Source organism: Patagioenas fasciata, chromosome 7 (genome assembly GCF_037038585.1).
Source record: "Patagioenas fasciata isolate bPatFas1 chromosome 7, bPatFas1.hap1, whole genome shotgun sequence".
NCBI lineage: Eukaryota > Metazoa > Chordata > Aves > Columbiformes > Columbidae > Patagioenas > Patagioenas fasciata.
The window spans coordinates 30,363,652-30,380,441 of record NC_092526.1 but is presented as its reverse complement, the minus strand read 5'-3'; the positions used below and the strand labels follow the sequence as shown (position 1 = coordinate 30,380,441).

Genomic DNA, 16,790 nt, shown 5'->3' with positions numbered 1-16,790 from the left:
GGGAGCGATTTGGGGTGCCCTCAGGAAGCCTGGCAGTGGTGAGGGTTCTTTCCACTGGTCCCAGCACTCTCCCTGCAGCCTTAGCTTCCTCTGCCACCTCCACCTGCTAGAAAAACACCACTCTGCCTGCTGTGCAGGCTTCATCCTACAGGTAGTTTTCAGGAAAAAATATCAAATGCAAACAGCAATTATATTTTGGGACCACTGGGGCCCTGAGGAGACCCAGGGTCTTGTTTGGTTGGTGCCACTTGGCTTAATTTAGCAGTTCCATTTTACAGTATAAACAAACCTCTGAGGCTGATTACGTTAGAAGGTACATGGAATTCAGAATGCAGTTATCAAAAGTCACCATATGATCTGTTCAGGCCAAAGAGAGCAACATCCTAGTAGCCACAGACATCTGACTGATCTTATCTTTAGGGTGAAAGGATTTCAAATATTATCCCAAACCTCCAGCTACCTATCAGAAAATGCTTCTTTCCCTGGGAAATAGAGAAGAAAACCAAACTCTAACAATGCTGTTGCAATTAGTTTCAGCATTGGGATTCACTGCAATACCCCTTACACCAGTCTTGCATCTCGATATGTGTAGTACAGAACCATCAATGACAACAACAAGGAATTAACTGGGAGCCTGTTCTCCCCCCATACTGGAAAGAAAAGGGAAAGCTGAGAGTGTTTAGATCAAATAGTACAATCACATCTAAAAAAAAAAAACCAAAACCAAACCTTTGATTTAATTGTTTTGCAATGTACCAGTATTTCTTGTAGCTGGAGAGCATCAACACACTACACAAGCCTTGTAGACTGAATGGAAAATTAATGCCCATTCATAGAAATACATTGATAATATGTATAACTTTCACAGTGAGAGCTAGCATATTATTTTAGGCAGGGGTTATTTTGGCCTTTGGAGTGGTGCGACATATTAAGGTTTGTTTTCTTTTTTTTTCCCCTCAGCTATTCCATTACCAGACTGAAATGCCATCAGTATTAATAGGGTAGCAGACTACATGTCACAAGATGGAGGGACCACAGGAGTGTGTATTTGCCACATATAGAAGCAGTACTTTATTACAGCGCAATGTGGAATTTATGAGCATTGCTATAATATTCTAGATATGCCTCTCTGGTAATACCTGACATATATCAGTGGTATAAGGCTACTGCAAAATCAGTTCCCTTTTGCTCTCTGTACTCTTCCTAGATGCTGTGGAGCTATATGGTCCCACTAATGCACCATCAACCAGAGCAGGTAAAACTAGCCCCTGAATATTATTTATTGGCCTCTGAATGCAGATTGCATACACACTTTATTACCTGCTAATTTACCACCTGCTGGCTGAAGGATGGTGAAAGTCTACTATTTGTTTTATATGAATTCATTATGCCATTAACCTTTCACTCCTATAGGCCATGAGGAAGATTTTTTTCAGCTAAATCACTCCTGTAACAATGCTCTACAAATGAAAACAATGATTTATTGCACCCTACAAAGTCTAATAAACATAAATTATATCCTAATGCTCTGCACATTGCAAATGATTGGTTGTACAACTAGTTACTTTTTCCAAAGACTTTTAGTCTCCTCTGAAATATGTTAAATAGGAATCATATCCATTTTGGTATTTGAGGCAACATTTTTGTGTTTTGCATTGTGAAAACAGACATTATTAAAGATGCTGTGGTTTATGTATTCTAGAGAGGAAAAAGAGGAAGAAGGTGAAAACTGCAGTCGCCTTATCCTAACAACTGAAATGCCAGTTAATATTTTCTTGTTTGTTTGTTGTTTTGGGGGTTTTGTTTTGTTTTTAATTATTATTATTACTTTTGGTAAGAAGTCCTTGAAACAAGCTGGTGCCATTTCAAAAGCAACCAGCGTTGGTTTCATTTCAAAGCCAGTCTGTGTTGAACAGGCATTCATTCCAGTGGCTGCTCCTGAGCGCTGTTGGATGTAGGAACCGAGCTGGGTCCCTGCAACCCGCTGTGCTCCGTGTGGGGTTAACCGGAGCAAACCAGGTCCGGGAGTATTTTGAGAGATATTCTGGTTTTGCACAGAAGCGGCCGTGCTTGATTTAGGTTTATGGAAACGCTTGGGGGCCGAGATTCTTAGTCAGAAGGAGGCACTGGGTTGGGGGGCGTTGTGGGCCTGGGCGTTGCCAGGGCAACGGCGGGAGATTTAAACGCGGCGTAACGGCAACTTGGAACGGCAGCTCATTGTGACAAAAACTCCTCGCGCTGGTCGCTGGAGACGTTCAAACCCCGCCTGGACGTGATCCTGTGAAATCTGCTCTGGGCGGACCTGCCTGAGCAGGTGGGTTGCTTGGAGCCTGTCACAAACAGCTCCGCTGTGTTGTCTTAGAACACTGTAAATTGCTTTAATCTCCTTCTTTCTTTTCATCTTTTTGTCATCTCTTCCCTCTCCATTTTTGCAGACTTGTTTTCTTCACATTTGGAGAGGGTTGACTCTGAAAGTATATTTATTTTTTATCCCTCCCTCCAGTTAAAGCAAAATGTTCTGCAGATCATCCAGTGTTTCAGTAAATGCTTTGTGAAAGGGACATCTGCAATGAGTGCAACATTGGTGCTCTATCACTTCTACATTTTCTGCACCTTTCTGATAGTCTGCAAAATCTCTCATATCCACTGCAAGCACTGCCAATTAAAAAAAAAATCCTTTGCAGTATGTGTGACATTCACCTTGATACCAGTGACATTCAGAGAGCCTGCTGATTTTTAAGCTAGTGATTAAGAACTGTCTGAAATAGTTTCACACATGGTTTGTAAATCCTCAGTCAGAGCTTTTCCATCACTGCTGCTGTGAAATATTTCTCCTTCGCTTTGCAGATGTTTAACAAATTCATTTGCAGGAACTCTCTGTCTTGAAAATTAAATAATCTCTCTCTTCTCAGGCATTTACTTTCTACTAATACAAGAGCTACCAGTCAATGACTAAGGTAGTGCAATTTTGCACTAGATAGAGGTCAATTTAGGACATGACTGAGATTAAATAATGATTTAATATTTGCTTTCTTTTCTTCTGTTACCTTATTTTTCTTTTGACTCTTTGTCCAAGTTACTGTTGAATTCCTTCTTAGTGAAGCCATTTGATGTATCATTTTTCTACCCCTCAGTTTAGAAGTAGTTCACAGTTTGAAATAAACAAACTGTTTTCCCTTTAGTGGTATTTCCATTCATCTTCAAGAAACATAGCGATCTGCAGGTCCTGGAATCAGCTAGTTTAAATCTAAGGCATTATCATATTTTTAATAGCAAGTTAAAAGAATAATACAAGTTAAATAATTAGGTTCTAAGGAGATCTCCTAAATGGTGTGAACAAAAGGACTTACATGGTGAGCACGCTGAAAGTTTTCTCCCCTCAGAGAAAGATGCAATTCCATAGTTCTTATACTTGGAGGACTAAATACAAAGGTGGAAATGATCTGATCAGGATGGCAACATCTATTTACTCAATTTTAATTGATCACAAAAAGCAGAAATTAACAGGACAGCCATAGTCCTGTTTAATAAATGTGGTATGTCTAGGAGGATTATGGAAAATAAGAACCTATGTTCTAGACCCTTTGCAGAAATTATATGCCTCACGCTGTTTCTTCTTGCTCCTTCTGTCTCACTTGTGTAATACTTCCTGATAATTTCTGCATTTATTTGCCTGTTTTAGCCAAACTTGGCAAATCTGGCGGAACTGAGGTCTCGTAGCTGTGAAGTGCCTATGGTTTTCATTAAAATTTCTAGTTTGGCATATGCTTCAATGCACCTTTTGCTGAAGGTGCAAACATTACTCATTCTGCCTGGCAGCAGTTTGCTGGCCCCTGGGTACCCACGCAGCTCTGGACTAGCCACAGTGTGTATTGTCTTGCAGGTGATGAACCAAATAAATGTACACAGGGGAAGCTGGGGACTGTGTGGAGGTTCTGGTAGGAACAAGAGGAAAGTGGATGTCTGTCAAATAAGACTGTTTGCCACAGGAAGAATTGGGTAAAGGGGGGATCAGCAGGTGAGATAGGCAGGACATGAGGCAGAGGAGCTCAGTTTACAGTCGTAACTGAGTTAAAAATTTACAGGCAGGGTAGAAGATGAATGGCTCAGATGTGTAGGAAATCAGGCTTCATTAGCTCTGCTCCTTGCAGAAAAACATGTTATTAATTGCCTTTGGTCTCCTGGGGAACCACTAGCCTCTTTTGAAACTTTACTGCTGCTTATTGTCTGATCGCTGAGGCATGGCCTGAGCAGAAGGATGGCTTTGATGCTGATAGATCAAACTCTGAACTGAAATCTGCCGAGATGAGGAAGCCTGAATCAGCAAAGCTCTTAAGGAAACAGAGATCTCTCTCTGTGGAATAAAGGAACAAGTGTTGTCAGAGACTGGAAATATGAATCTGTGCTCTTTAACACTAGCCAGCAGCCTGGAGAACAAAGGAGAAATTACGTGAGGATTTCTTTCCAAGGAGGTAAAGGGAGCTAAGTGGCTGTATGTAGGAGTGAAAGGACAGCCTGATATGATGTGTAGTTAATGCCAGTTCCCATGCTTGCAGACTTAGAAAACATGAAGTAATAGCATTAGCAAATGCTCTACCGTACTAGGGAAAATGCCAGGGACTTTCTCTTCCTGTAACTGTTCATAGATTTTGAACCTGTATATTTAATTTGAGGCTTTCCACTGTAGGTATAAATTCTGACACTAAGAGCTGACTTCTGCACAGATAAAGTCTAAATCAAGGTTTTCTTTCATCTCTTTTACTGTGAAGATCTGGGAGAGGACAGGAAAAAAATCTGCCTTAGTTTTGGGGGAGAAGTAGTTCCCAGCTCTGATTTCATTCTCATCCTTCTTAAACTAATACTCTACTACTCTTTGCCTTTTTCTTTCACTGTAATCACCTCATACTGGTCTGTTTGTTATTTGCAAAGGTAGCCAGTTTGAAGATATGCCTGTTGAAGGGTGTATGATATGAATGATTAGATAGTGCTAATTTAGAGGGAAACGCATTTACTTACATAAGCCCATCTCCTGTACTTCTCCAAAGGATTACGTGATGCATTTTTCTCTGCAACATCCCCTGGACATTCTGTGATGAAATCTTCAAATAGATGGGCTCTGATTTTATGCTGCAAGCCTTGTGTCACAGTTATCAAAACCTCAGGTGAGCTTCATATAGTAAGTGCAATGTTTGCTTTTCACACTGCTTCCAAAGGGCCAGTTTGAGCAAAAAGCAATAAAACACAGATGAAATTTGGTTTGAACTACTCTCTTTTGCAAAAGCTGTGTAACTGGACAACATTTTTGAAGGAATAGATATGCCTGGTTATAAAGCATAAGCTACCTGTACTGAGCAATATGTGACTGATTAAGTTGTCGGGGGATGTGACCAGGGACTTTTTGTGAAAGGCCTGATAAAACATTGCAAGTTAGCATATCTACATTCATTTGATATTCTTAATTGGTTATTTTTAATATAATACAGCTGATAATAGTGTTTAAATTTTAGTTGGTATATCATAATTGTGAAATGAGAGAGGTCTCAATGAGACCGCAGAGTAATAGTTTAGAAGCAAATTAAAAGATTAGTCACTGGAATTCTTATTTTGTGGAAACCTCAGGAAGCTATTAAAACAGACAAGTACATTAACAAACTTAAAATAAGCTTTTTATTACTTAATATTTTTTTCACTGAAATTCCAAGCTTTGGTGGAAATCTCAGCAGCACTGCATTAATTTTTCAAGCCTTAATGTGCCAGACAGGGAATAAGTTATTACATCTGTTGCCCTCTGGGAGGAAGAATGAAAAGCACAAAAATGATTCTCCGCTGTTGGATGGAATAACTGAATAATAGCTGATATAAGCAGCGGCGTTGCAGAAGAAAAGCTTACAGCAGCTTTTGTGTCATCATTAGGAGTGAACATTTCTCTTTGTAACTAGTGTAGCAAGATTAGGAAACGTGGCAGGGCTTATTTGTTCTTCTCAAGGGGCCCTTTACAATTATGGGAGACTTTCAAATGAGTACCTCATGTGCAGCTTCTGATAACCTATGTGAGATACTCCTTTTTTCATGTTGAATTTGCAGACCATACACTTAGCTTCCAGGATCCACAGGAGAAAATATAATTGTCCATGGCAAGCTTATGAAACCAATATGGCACTTCAAAACGTGGTGCCTCTGGGCAGGCGAAGGCTTTTTGTGCCAGAAGCCCAGCTCTTAGGTGGGCTCCTGGAGATGAGGAAATGAATCCATTTAGTCCTTGTCCTTCAGACAGGCCAAAACATCTGCTGGGTTCTCAACAGAAGTGTTTTCCAAAGGAGAACCCAGGAGGCCTCTTATTAATTATTGTCTTTTCTGTAAATACAGTCATAAAGCTTTTTAAGTACTGTGATAATATGGCAAATCAACTGAGGGATAACTTCAGTCCTGAGTAGAGGAAGGTACACGAATTATTTGTGTGTGCATGAGCTTACCTGGGAATGAAGGAAGACACCAAAGCACCATCTTCATGCTTCATAGTACCTCGAGCTAAAGTATCTCAGCCTTTAGTGATCCCAAGAGGTACGAAAGGCTTCACTAGCAGGGAACTGAGCTGAGGAAGAAACACAACATGAAGTTTTAGAAGGCTTTGCCCTTCTGTCTCTGTAACAATTGTCAAGTATTTCTGTGGATGAAGGAAGCCACGTGGGCAACAGGGATAAAAGCATTTTAGGCCTTCTCAAATCAACCTGTCCTTTGTTGAAAAGAAAATTAGAATGCAATGTGTACATTTTTATCTTCATTTAATCAATCTTAAGATAGCTTTATAACATGCTTTGTTGTGGGCTGCCATTGGCCTGCGATCCAAAGAAAGCTCATTTCATCCGATGGGACTAACTGTACTGAGAGTTTTAATGCACGTTTCTCTAATTAATGCTGAACTGTTTCTCTGGAATGACCATGCCTTGTCAAGGGTTCATCTGAGGTCTGAGTTGTTGAAGGCTGTGGCAATTTACTGTACCACAGGACGTAATGCATAAACAAAGGCTATTTAAAGGCTGATGTGAGCTAATAGAGAAGGTAAGTGTAAAGTAAAGCTGATGGAAACATTCTGTCCCTGATTTATTGCAAACACGCTCTAACTGTATTTGTGTATTGAGGTAGACTAGGAATAGTCCTCTACTGTTCCCTCCATGCATTCTTTAATTTTCTTAATACTTTTATTTGTATTGGGCAATGCCAGAGAAGCTATTGGTATGTGGATTTAGCTGAAATCAGCTTTTTAAAACTTGTTTCACCACTCTATTTAATTAAGTGTTGTTGGAAAGCTTCCGCATGTTCTATGTAGACCGGCTATGCCTTAAGCCTTACTTTGCTGATGTTGACAGTTCATCACTAAATCCTGACAGGTCAGGTGCTCCTATTACAGATATCAGCATCATCTTTGAAAAAACAGTCTAGCAATTGTGACCTGATTGACAATGAAGAATCTTCCTGATCGTAAGTACCTTACACAACATTGATGGTATGTAACAGTGGTACACCAAATGTGAAATCATTCATTGTAATCACAGTAGAAGTATATGTGTCTGTATTTTACTTTGTGTGTAAACATGCATAAAGCCAAAAAACTTTTTTAATACCCCTGCCTGTATACTAGCTAGTGATTACCCCTATGTATTGGGCAAAACATCAAAGCCCCAAATCATATACAAACTGGTCTTTCATTCTTGAGATCCACCTACCTCAGAGGTGAACTGTAGCTAGCGGCATCCAAAACCCCACTACATAACAGCTCAGGAAAAGGAGAGATCTGCAAGTGTTAAGAGTAAACCAATTATAAATAAGGGGAAGATTTTCTATTGTGAAGGGTAATCTGTCTCAGAGGTAGATTAACGCTGACATATCCCCTTTAGACAAGAAGCTCAGAACTGACAGCCATTTGGATTTATGTCTGGAAATGCTGTCAACACTCACATGTCATGAAAAAAAAAAAAGAAAACGTGGTCTCTTGGCTGCCTGCAGTTGCAGCCATCTGTTTGGACGGCTCATTCCCGTTCCTGGGTTGGTTGGAATAGTTCACTAGGACTTCATGGGTGCCAAGAAGCAATAGCTTGAAAAGAGCAGACTGTATGTCTCAACACGCGCTGTATTTTTTATTAGGAGCCCTCATTCTGCATGACTGCAATAGCATCACAAACATCCTCAGTTTGCTGACATTTGTTGCTACTTACATGTCAGAGTAAAGGAACAGAGGCAAATAAAACAGCTTTTGGGGGACCTTGTACCTGCCAAGATGTAGTGCAGTGGGCAGCTTGAACTCAAAATACAACATGGGACAACCCAAATATCTTTAGGACAGTCATCTCCTGAGCTTTCTAGATGAATAGAAAAAAAATCGTTGCCTTTTCACCACCCACTGAATCAGCTGGAATTTATGACATAAAATTTTTCATTCAGTTCCAGGATAGAAGTCAGTCAAAAGACCTAATTACATGAATATTGGATATGGATGCAGCAGTCTTTAAAAAAAAATATCAACAGTGGCACAGAAGTGGGGAGATCTGTATAGCTAGGAGGCAGTGCAGCTGTAAGGAATTTTATTCGTTTGCTGTGGATTTTACTTATGTTTTGGTTCCACATTAACATCAAAATTATTCCACTTTAGAAAAAAAAAAAAAACTGGTGATTATTATTCCATTAGATTTTCAATATACTGATTTTTAACTTAACTTTTTCAGTTTTTCTTAAGAACTTTTCAGAAAAAAAAAAAAAAAGTCCCGTAATGTTATACCTAAATGAAGCAAAAGTGCAGGTATCACTTTTAGCCAGAAGTGCAATCATTGCATCACTGCTAGTACCATTGAAGTCAGTTGAGGAATGATTTTATGTAGTATTAAATCCCCACAGATTCAAAACAGTGTGTTTCCTACATCATCTATGAAGATTGCATGCTACAAATAGTGCTTTGTGAACACAGACAATATCTCTGTCTCTTGAAAGATATCGATAAATCTCCTCATCTGGCCTTGCTATTTGATACCAACTCCATTTGCATTCCACAGCATAGAATATTATCCAGCAAGGTTACTCGTGGGTGCTATTAGATTACAGCCAGACTCTGTGATTAGTTTAAAAGAAGTTTACCAATCTGCTTCACAACTCCATTCCTCTGACATCCTGTGAAATGCAGATCTAATGCACGCTGATGCACTGTGCCATACTGGGAGATGCCGGAGATGCAGTATCCATTACTAGACTGCTTGGCAATGAGCCATGATGACAGCTCAGCTCTCGCTTCGCAGGGGGCTGCGCTGCCTGCTTCGCTATCAATCCCACACAGCACAACGTGGCACGTTGCTCTCGGGAGTGATCTGTAAGGAACAGAGGGGTACAGTACCCCCATCGCAGTGGGGCCGGCAGGGTGAGGAGCAGCCGTGCTTTTCAAACTGAAAGCAGCATCGTGCTTTCAGCAGCCCTGGAGGGCTCTGTTTAATGAAATAATTACTGCTCAAGCTGCTATTAAGAAGGGAAATTTTATTTAATTCTTCTGGCTCATTTTCCACAAGCACACAATGGCTGGAAGGAATGAAAATATGAAGTATCCACTAAAAAGCCTAGGCTTTTAAGGTTAATGTCTAACATTACAGATTTCTGAAGACATATGCTCATTGCAAGACAGATGCAATATGCTTTTAAAAGGCCCCAGTCTGACACATAGTAACATTGGACATGAATTTTCTCTTTGTCAAAAAGCAGTGTTTCATTTTCGAAGTGCCTTTATATATTTTTTTTTTTACTAAAGACAGATGAGTTCTATTTTACATACGGCTCCTGCTCAATCCTTCCTTATTTTAAAAAAATATCACATTAAGTCTTTCTGTCAAAGGTCTGTTACCTGACCTTTTCCCCTGACAAGCCTAGTTACATCTTACATGTAACTATTTTTACTTCTGTTAGGTTTGTTTTGTTTTGTTTTTGTTTTTAAACACATTTACCTTACGTGCTTTCAGAATTTTCTTCTTTTACTAGATCCCTGATTTTTAATGTGAACACATTGGTGATGTATAATGCATAACTGCCTCCCAAAACAGGAAGAAAAAAAGCTGGGCTTTTTTGATGTATGTTTTGGCTTAAATTGCTTCAGAGTTATAAAAGACATAGTAGGTTTCCAACAGAAACTCCCCAACAACCAACCTATACCTAGAAGCTGCTATGCTGGTATAGCATGGAAATGGTGAATAATGAGCTGCAGAAAATAGCAATCTCTGTGCAGCACACTGCACGATGTTGGAACATGAGAGAATACCGAGTGGTGGCAGTGGGGAGGTTGGACCACCAAGTATCTCTGACTCAGCTACAACACATAATGATACACATGAAGAACCCATGAAGTCCTCCATAGTGACTGAGTCTCTGCTGGTGACAAGATGACTTTCACCTCTTTCCACACTAATCGGCTACCCATGCTGGAGGAGCGCACCCTGTCCCCATTCTCTGTGTCAGCAGGGACTCCAGGTGGGCAGGTGTTCCCTCCTCCCTTAGCTGGCACCCACCATGGTGTGAGGCTGAGCTCCTGTTTAGGGCCGTAGTTTCAAAGCATAAGCCCTGGGAATGACTGCACCATCTGGGACTTCAGCCAAAGCGCGCTGAAAGCCAGGCAAAGTTTTAGATAGTGTGTTCAAAAGAATTGTGCTGTAGGAATGGCATCTTCATTCCAGGCTTGTCCAGCAGAATATGTCAAAGTTTTCTGAGGTTACTCATTGAAGTAAATATTCTCTACTTCTCCCATTTCCAAGAACCTTTTACCCTTGTTTAGAGAAATAGTGACATTGCCATGTTACTAATCTTGCTGATTTTTCACAGTGTTTGATAAAGACTTTGGAATAGATTTCATCACATCCAGTAGATTTAATGCTTCTTAAGATAAGGCAGGTGCCTAACAGTAACACTTTTCTCAGTCAGTTCAGCTACAAGTAAACACTGTAACATTTTCTGTCTGTATACTGTGTGTGATTATAGGATTAAATCTGCAGCTAAAGCCTGGTTTTGTAAGCACTGGAAAATCTTATTGAAGCTCTTCTTTCTCTCTTGCTGTAGAAAATAGACTGACTTTTCCTTGACAGGTTTCCAGTTATAAAAACAGACTGTAGGCTAAAATCCAGGATGTTGGGAGAGCATTAATTTCCTATTGAGAGGGATCATTTTTAAATGCAAATGCATTTGATTTTGGAAAATTTCAGATTTATTTGTTCCTAATCTCCCTGCAAATTTATTTTTCTGCTTTATCCATTTTTCCTTTTCATACTTTGTGAAAGTTGCCATAGCTACACACAAATTGCTGATAAATTCACTCAGTAAACATTTTTTTTTTTTTTTCCCCAAATAAATCTCGGTAGTTATGAAGAAAGATGTTACTTGTAACAATAAAAGGTTTCCTCCTCTGCTCCCCACCCTCTTGTGGATTGTGTCTATTAAAACAGCAATATTTTTCTGACTCATATTTACCTGATGATTCAGAACCTCAGAAATGAGATTCCATAACCAGAAATTACCACAGTGGGTGGTAATATCTGTGTGGGGTATGGTAAAGCTTGGCAATCTATAATGCCCAGCATGTTGCATCAGGCTCTGAGAAAGCATTCCCATTTCCTAATTTTGTCATCTGTAATTTAACACTGGATAGAGATATCAAAGTGCATGTTTATTCAATTTTTTTGGTTTCATCTTTAAAAATTTCTTCCAAATCATGAGACTTTTTACATGCTGCAATTTATCAAATAACAAAAAAGAAAAAAGATGCTATTCCATTTCTGCACTTGTTGGAAAAGTTCCAGAAGCTGGTTGTGGTTGAGATGACAACCTGTTTCCAGACAGTGAGAATCACTTTATGTGGTTCCCATTATAAAATATTCAGAATTGGCAACATCATTTACTACTGTTACTCTTTCAGTAAGTTGCACCTATATAAGCCCAGGAGACGAGATGGGGTGCATCTGAAGGTGATGCAGGACAGAAGCATCACAGCAAAGCTGCTCTCCAGTGTTGGAAAGGTTGTGGCAACTGCAGGTGCTTCACAGAGACTGAAAAACCCAAATATTACATCTACATTCAAAAAGGGAAGGAAGGAGGATCTGGAGAACTACCAGCCAGTTAGCCTCACCTCAGTCCCCCTGAAAGGTATGGAGCAAGCTATTAGGGAAGCCATTTGAATTGCGCTGGATATTGTACTGGAAAGTTGGTCTCAGTCCCTTGTCCTCTGTGACTTTTTATGTGACGTGAACAAAGCAGGATACCCATTCGCAGGGATATCCTGTACAGTCTAGCAGGGAAGTAGAGCTTAATGCAAGGTTAAAATCCACTTTCTGCCCTTCACTGCTTTTCTTCCATGAGCCTGAAAGCCAGAAGCCTTGCTATACATCCCACCGATTGAACTGAACAAAATTTGTATTATTTCATCAGAGTAAAGAAAGCCGCACTAGTTCAACTCTTTCTCCTCTCAAGCAAGTCTATTTTTAATTCAATAGTTGAAAAAAACCAAAAAGTCTTCCATACACAGCTTTAGTGATAAAATATCATAAAAAACATAACCCAAAATGCTATTGGTCTGTCTTCCTAAAACTGTTCATTTGCACTTCTGAAGTCATGATTTACCCACGTACTCCCTCAAAAATTTCAGCAATGAATCAAATGTATTGTTTGCTGTTTCTATGGAAATAGAGCAGGAGCACTTTTAAAATCAGCTAGTTTGTCTTAACTGATGAACAGATGACAGAAATATCATCCCAAGCTTTATAGCTGCTTCAGAACCAACACAAGGTAAGTGCTTTAGTTTGATGTCTCAAGGACAATGTACAACGAAGCAAGATTTGAGGTTTGTGGTTTTGCCTCTCACACTGTCTTGGTAACACTGATTAGCTACAGGAATCTTTGCTGTAGCACTTTTCTTTGGAATCTGCAAAGACACCATATATAAGTGAAGGAACCATGCAGCAGACCATACTGGTTGCCAACGTGCCATGCTATGGCCAAAATGACACAGGCAACGTTTTCAGACATACATTTTCTATACACAAATGTGCAAAGGGTGCACACAGGAAAACACATAAATATAAAAACATTTGATTTGGCAGCTCTTTTTTTTCAGTTTGTTTGTTTTTTAATTAATGTATGTGGTGTGCTTATGTGCTGGTTTAACTGAAAATGAGTTAATTTTCCTCGTGCAGTTAGAAACCTTTCTTTTTCATAGCTAGCACAGTGATTATTTGGATTTAGTTTGAGAACAAGAGAGAACGCCCCAGCACAGAGTCAATGTTTTTAATTGCTCTGGTCTGAGAGCCAAGGACATTTTGAGTGCTCTGCCCACAGGAGTGAGGCAGCGAGGATGGGTGGCAGAGATGGGGCAGAGCTTGACTGACAGCCAGACTGACCCAAAGAGTATTCCATTCCATTAGTGTCATGCTGCATATTTAAGGAGAGTTGGGATCTTCCAGTCTCTCTCACACGTTCTTCATTTGCTCTTTTTGTTGGAGCCGGGGGAGTTCGATTTGGGACATATAGTTCAGCCGTTTGCCATTTTGCAGAGGACTCTGGGCCTTTCTGCTCTTTTTACTTTTTTTCTCTCTTCACAATCAGCTGTTCAGGACCAGGGTGCTGCCTCCTGGGACTGGCTGCTCATTGTGGACAGAGTTCGTGAGGAATTGCATTGAGCATATTTGATTTTATATTCTATTTCTATTATATATATATATATGTTTACCAGTTGTGTATTAGTATTTTGTTATTTTATTAAACTGTGTTTATCTCAATCCAAGTTTCTCCCTTCCCTTTCGATTCTCTCCCCTGTTGCGGGTGGGGAGGGGAAGAGTGAGTGTCTATCGTGTTTGTATTGCTAGCTTTGGTTAAACCATGACAGCTTAATAAAACAATTTAAGTAGTCATGACTGTAGCTTGATGTACAGCACACATGCAGCTTTTAGAAATGTTTTCAGTACTTACAGTATGTGCAATAAGATATAAAAACCCTTAGAAGTTAGATGTTACTGATGAATAGAGTCCATTCTAAAAAGCATCAAGTCATCACACAAATGCATAGCATGTTTGATAATATAATATTTTCTTCAGTGAAGATAAAAATGCCTCACTAAAATGATTGGATTGCATCCTTTATATAGTTTTAAGGGAATTAAAGTCAGTTTTATCATTAACCTATGTCAATGCTTGGCAAGAATCATATCTGATTTAATTGATATCTGTCTCACACTGTCATGTGCACACTCAAAGGAAACCCTTCAGTCAACTAACAGATAGCACTTGTTAGACTTCCCTAGTAAGCAGAAGATGTGATCTGAAGTTCACTGAAGCAGGTGCAGACATGTTATTAAAGCTGAATATTTAAATTACGTAATTCTGGAACTAAATGTACACTGAAAAACATGCATCACAAATTTAAAATACCAATAATATGATTTGGCTATTTTTGCTAGAGGTATTTTCCATTCTTCACATATGGTAGGCCAAACTGTGTGGTCTGGAAGGTGTCTCCAATTTCTCCATGTTTAAAGACCACGGGAATTTCAACATTGCCATAGTGAAGTTTGATACTATTTCATGCTTTCACTCACATGGCTAGTGACTGTTTCATTTGGAAAACTGTCTGATCTATTTTCTCTGCTGTGTGTTTTCAAAACCTTCATCACTTCAGAAAAAAATATCTGTAAGAATTTTCAAAATCAGTAAACCTTGTAGGGTTTTAAGAAATCTAGCTTGTGCTTTAGATGTTTGACAGGTTGCAGAATATATTCATGTATAACAACAAAAGGAAGTGATACACCTTCTCTCTTCTGAAATACTGTCTGCTTAAAAGGAAACCTTGTAAAAGCTTATTTTCTTTCAACAGAGTAAAAACTTGCTTTCTCTCTTCATTATTTTTTAAGGCAAAGAACAAACTAAATTTTTCCTGTTTAGACATATTTGTGGTGGAGCAGAAAGAATGTAATGACTTAATTCTTTCTATGGTAATTTTTATTTTTCTGTAGGGGAATGTACATGTGTATATTAAAACCTTTCTTTAATAATAATTCCCAGATGTGTGACAGAAATATGATCTTTTGTGTTAGTCAAAATGTTAAAGTTATTTGTTTCACTGCATGCAATATAATTGTATTTTATCCCTCTGGTTTCTACAGCTGAGTATTTTACTACACCTCATTTTATTAGATGCTACAGTAGTGTTGAGTTTCAAAAAGTGAACTTTCAAGCTATTTTGGGACATCAGTTTACCTAGATACACAAATTACTTTCTAGAGAGTGGCTGTGAAATTCAGATCTCACTCTGGATTCTGAATTGAAATATGTTTGCTCTAGTATTTTTCATCAATTTTTGCTTCCAAAGACATCAATAACAGAGCTGTAACATGGTGCAAAAGTCTTGCCTGTGCATTATTGCTGCAGATGATTGCCCTACATGCAGTAGGAGGGTAACATCGCACATTAGTGGCAATTTAAGAAGCAGTTATGTGTAGGTGCAAGTGGAGTATGAGCCCAGTATGTGCTTGTGCATTTACTTCTGTACTTGAATTGGCACAGAGCAAATGCAAACAACACACAGAGCTATGAAAAGAAAACTCACCTTGAAAAGAACTACATATAGCAAGACCAGTAGCCTGTCTAGTCCTGCACAGGCCTTTTTACGCTGGATAAATGCAGGGGCTAAAGAGGGAAAGAATCAGCAGGTTCAAAAGGGATTCAGACAAAATCAGGAGTGATTTGTTGCCTGCCCTTAGGGCAGCACTAGGCAGTTATTGCCCTGATCAGCTTCACCTGGTCCTCAACCCACACCTGTTGCCCATGAGCCCAGGAGCTCCTTCATGCTTCAGCCTGAAGGCTCAGACTTAGACTACATTGTTTTAGGTATATCTGTTTCCATTCCTGTTCCAGACTTATTGTTTGGATTTCCTGGGCTGACTTTGGGTCTGACTTGTAACCCTGCCTTTGCTGAGGATCACCGAACTTTTGATGGATCTTGTTGGTGTCATCATCACCATGCTGTTCACCTGGATCAGGAGCTCCAACTGTGAGGTCAGTGCCTTTATTTTTAAGAACAGAGCAATGGGGTGACCTAATATACTGTGGTTTTCCTGAGCACTAGCCAAGACAAACATGTGTTGCCTCTACCAAAGTGCTTAGACTTTAAATCTCCACTTGGAATTCAGGATGTTTACTTGGTAATGGTTGGTGGCAATTCAGTAAGTGCTGTAACACAGCTCACTTTCTTGGGTGAAATATGAATTATTTGGAATTCTGTAGTGAATTCAAATGAAGTGTGGTTAAGTAATGTATTACTGTGGAAGAGGCTTAATGGCTTAATATTTCAAAATAATTTGTGTTTGTATAGGAAAAATCAAAAGATCTGATATCTTACACAATGTTTTCCCTCCTGAAGCACTTTTAAGCCTTGCATATGCAGGTTCAATTCCCACCCACTGAAATGAATCTGATTCAGTAGGAAAGTATATGAGCTTTTTCTTCAGAGAGCTGTATGAGTATGAAATGTTCGGAGGCTGCAATTCTCCTATTTCTGAATGAGTGGGGCATGTGCGGTTTTTCTTAAGGAGAAGCAGAGTCTTCAGTGAAAGCTTTTAAATGCACAGACTGTGCTATCGAATACTGTGTGGCTTTTTGCTTGGAAACTAAACTGCTCATACATTTTTCAGATGCTGACTTGTGTTTATTGTAAAACTCTGAGTGTCAGGATGGTGTTAGATGCTCATTGTTAGCTCTGGATGCTCTAGGAGGTGGCAGAACAGCAG

At 39.4% G+C, this 16,790-nt stretch overlaps 1 long non-coding RNA gene across 12 annotated transcripts in view; it reads left to right on the top strand.

Annotated features, from left to right (window-relative positions):
* The window catches only part of LOC139828442 (uncharacterized), a 68,238-nt gene that overhangs the window by 19,395 nt on the left and 32,053 nt on the right, over nucleotides 1–16,790 (top strand). For 11 of the 12 annotated variants that reach the window (XR_011740028.1, XR_011740027.1, XR_011740023.1 and 8 more), the window contains exon 5: nucleotides 15,919–16,059. This is a non-coding gene — a long non-coding RNA (uncharacterized lncRNA). Of the gene's footprint in view, nucleotides 1–5,008; nucleotides 5,163–7,388; nucleotides 7,480–11,932; nucleotides 12,160–15,918; nucleotides 16,060–16,790 lie in introns of those variants that run through there. The other variant, XR_011740024.1, reaches the window with a different exon arrangement.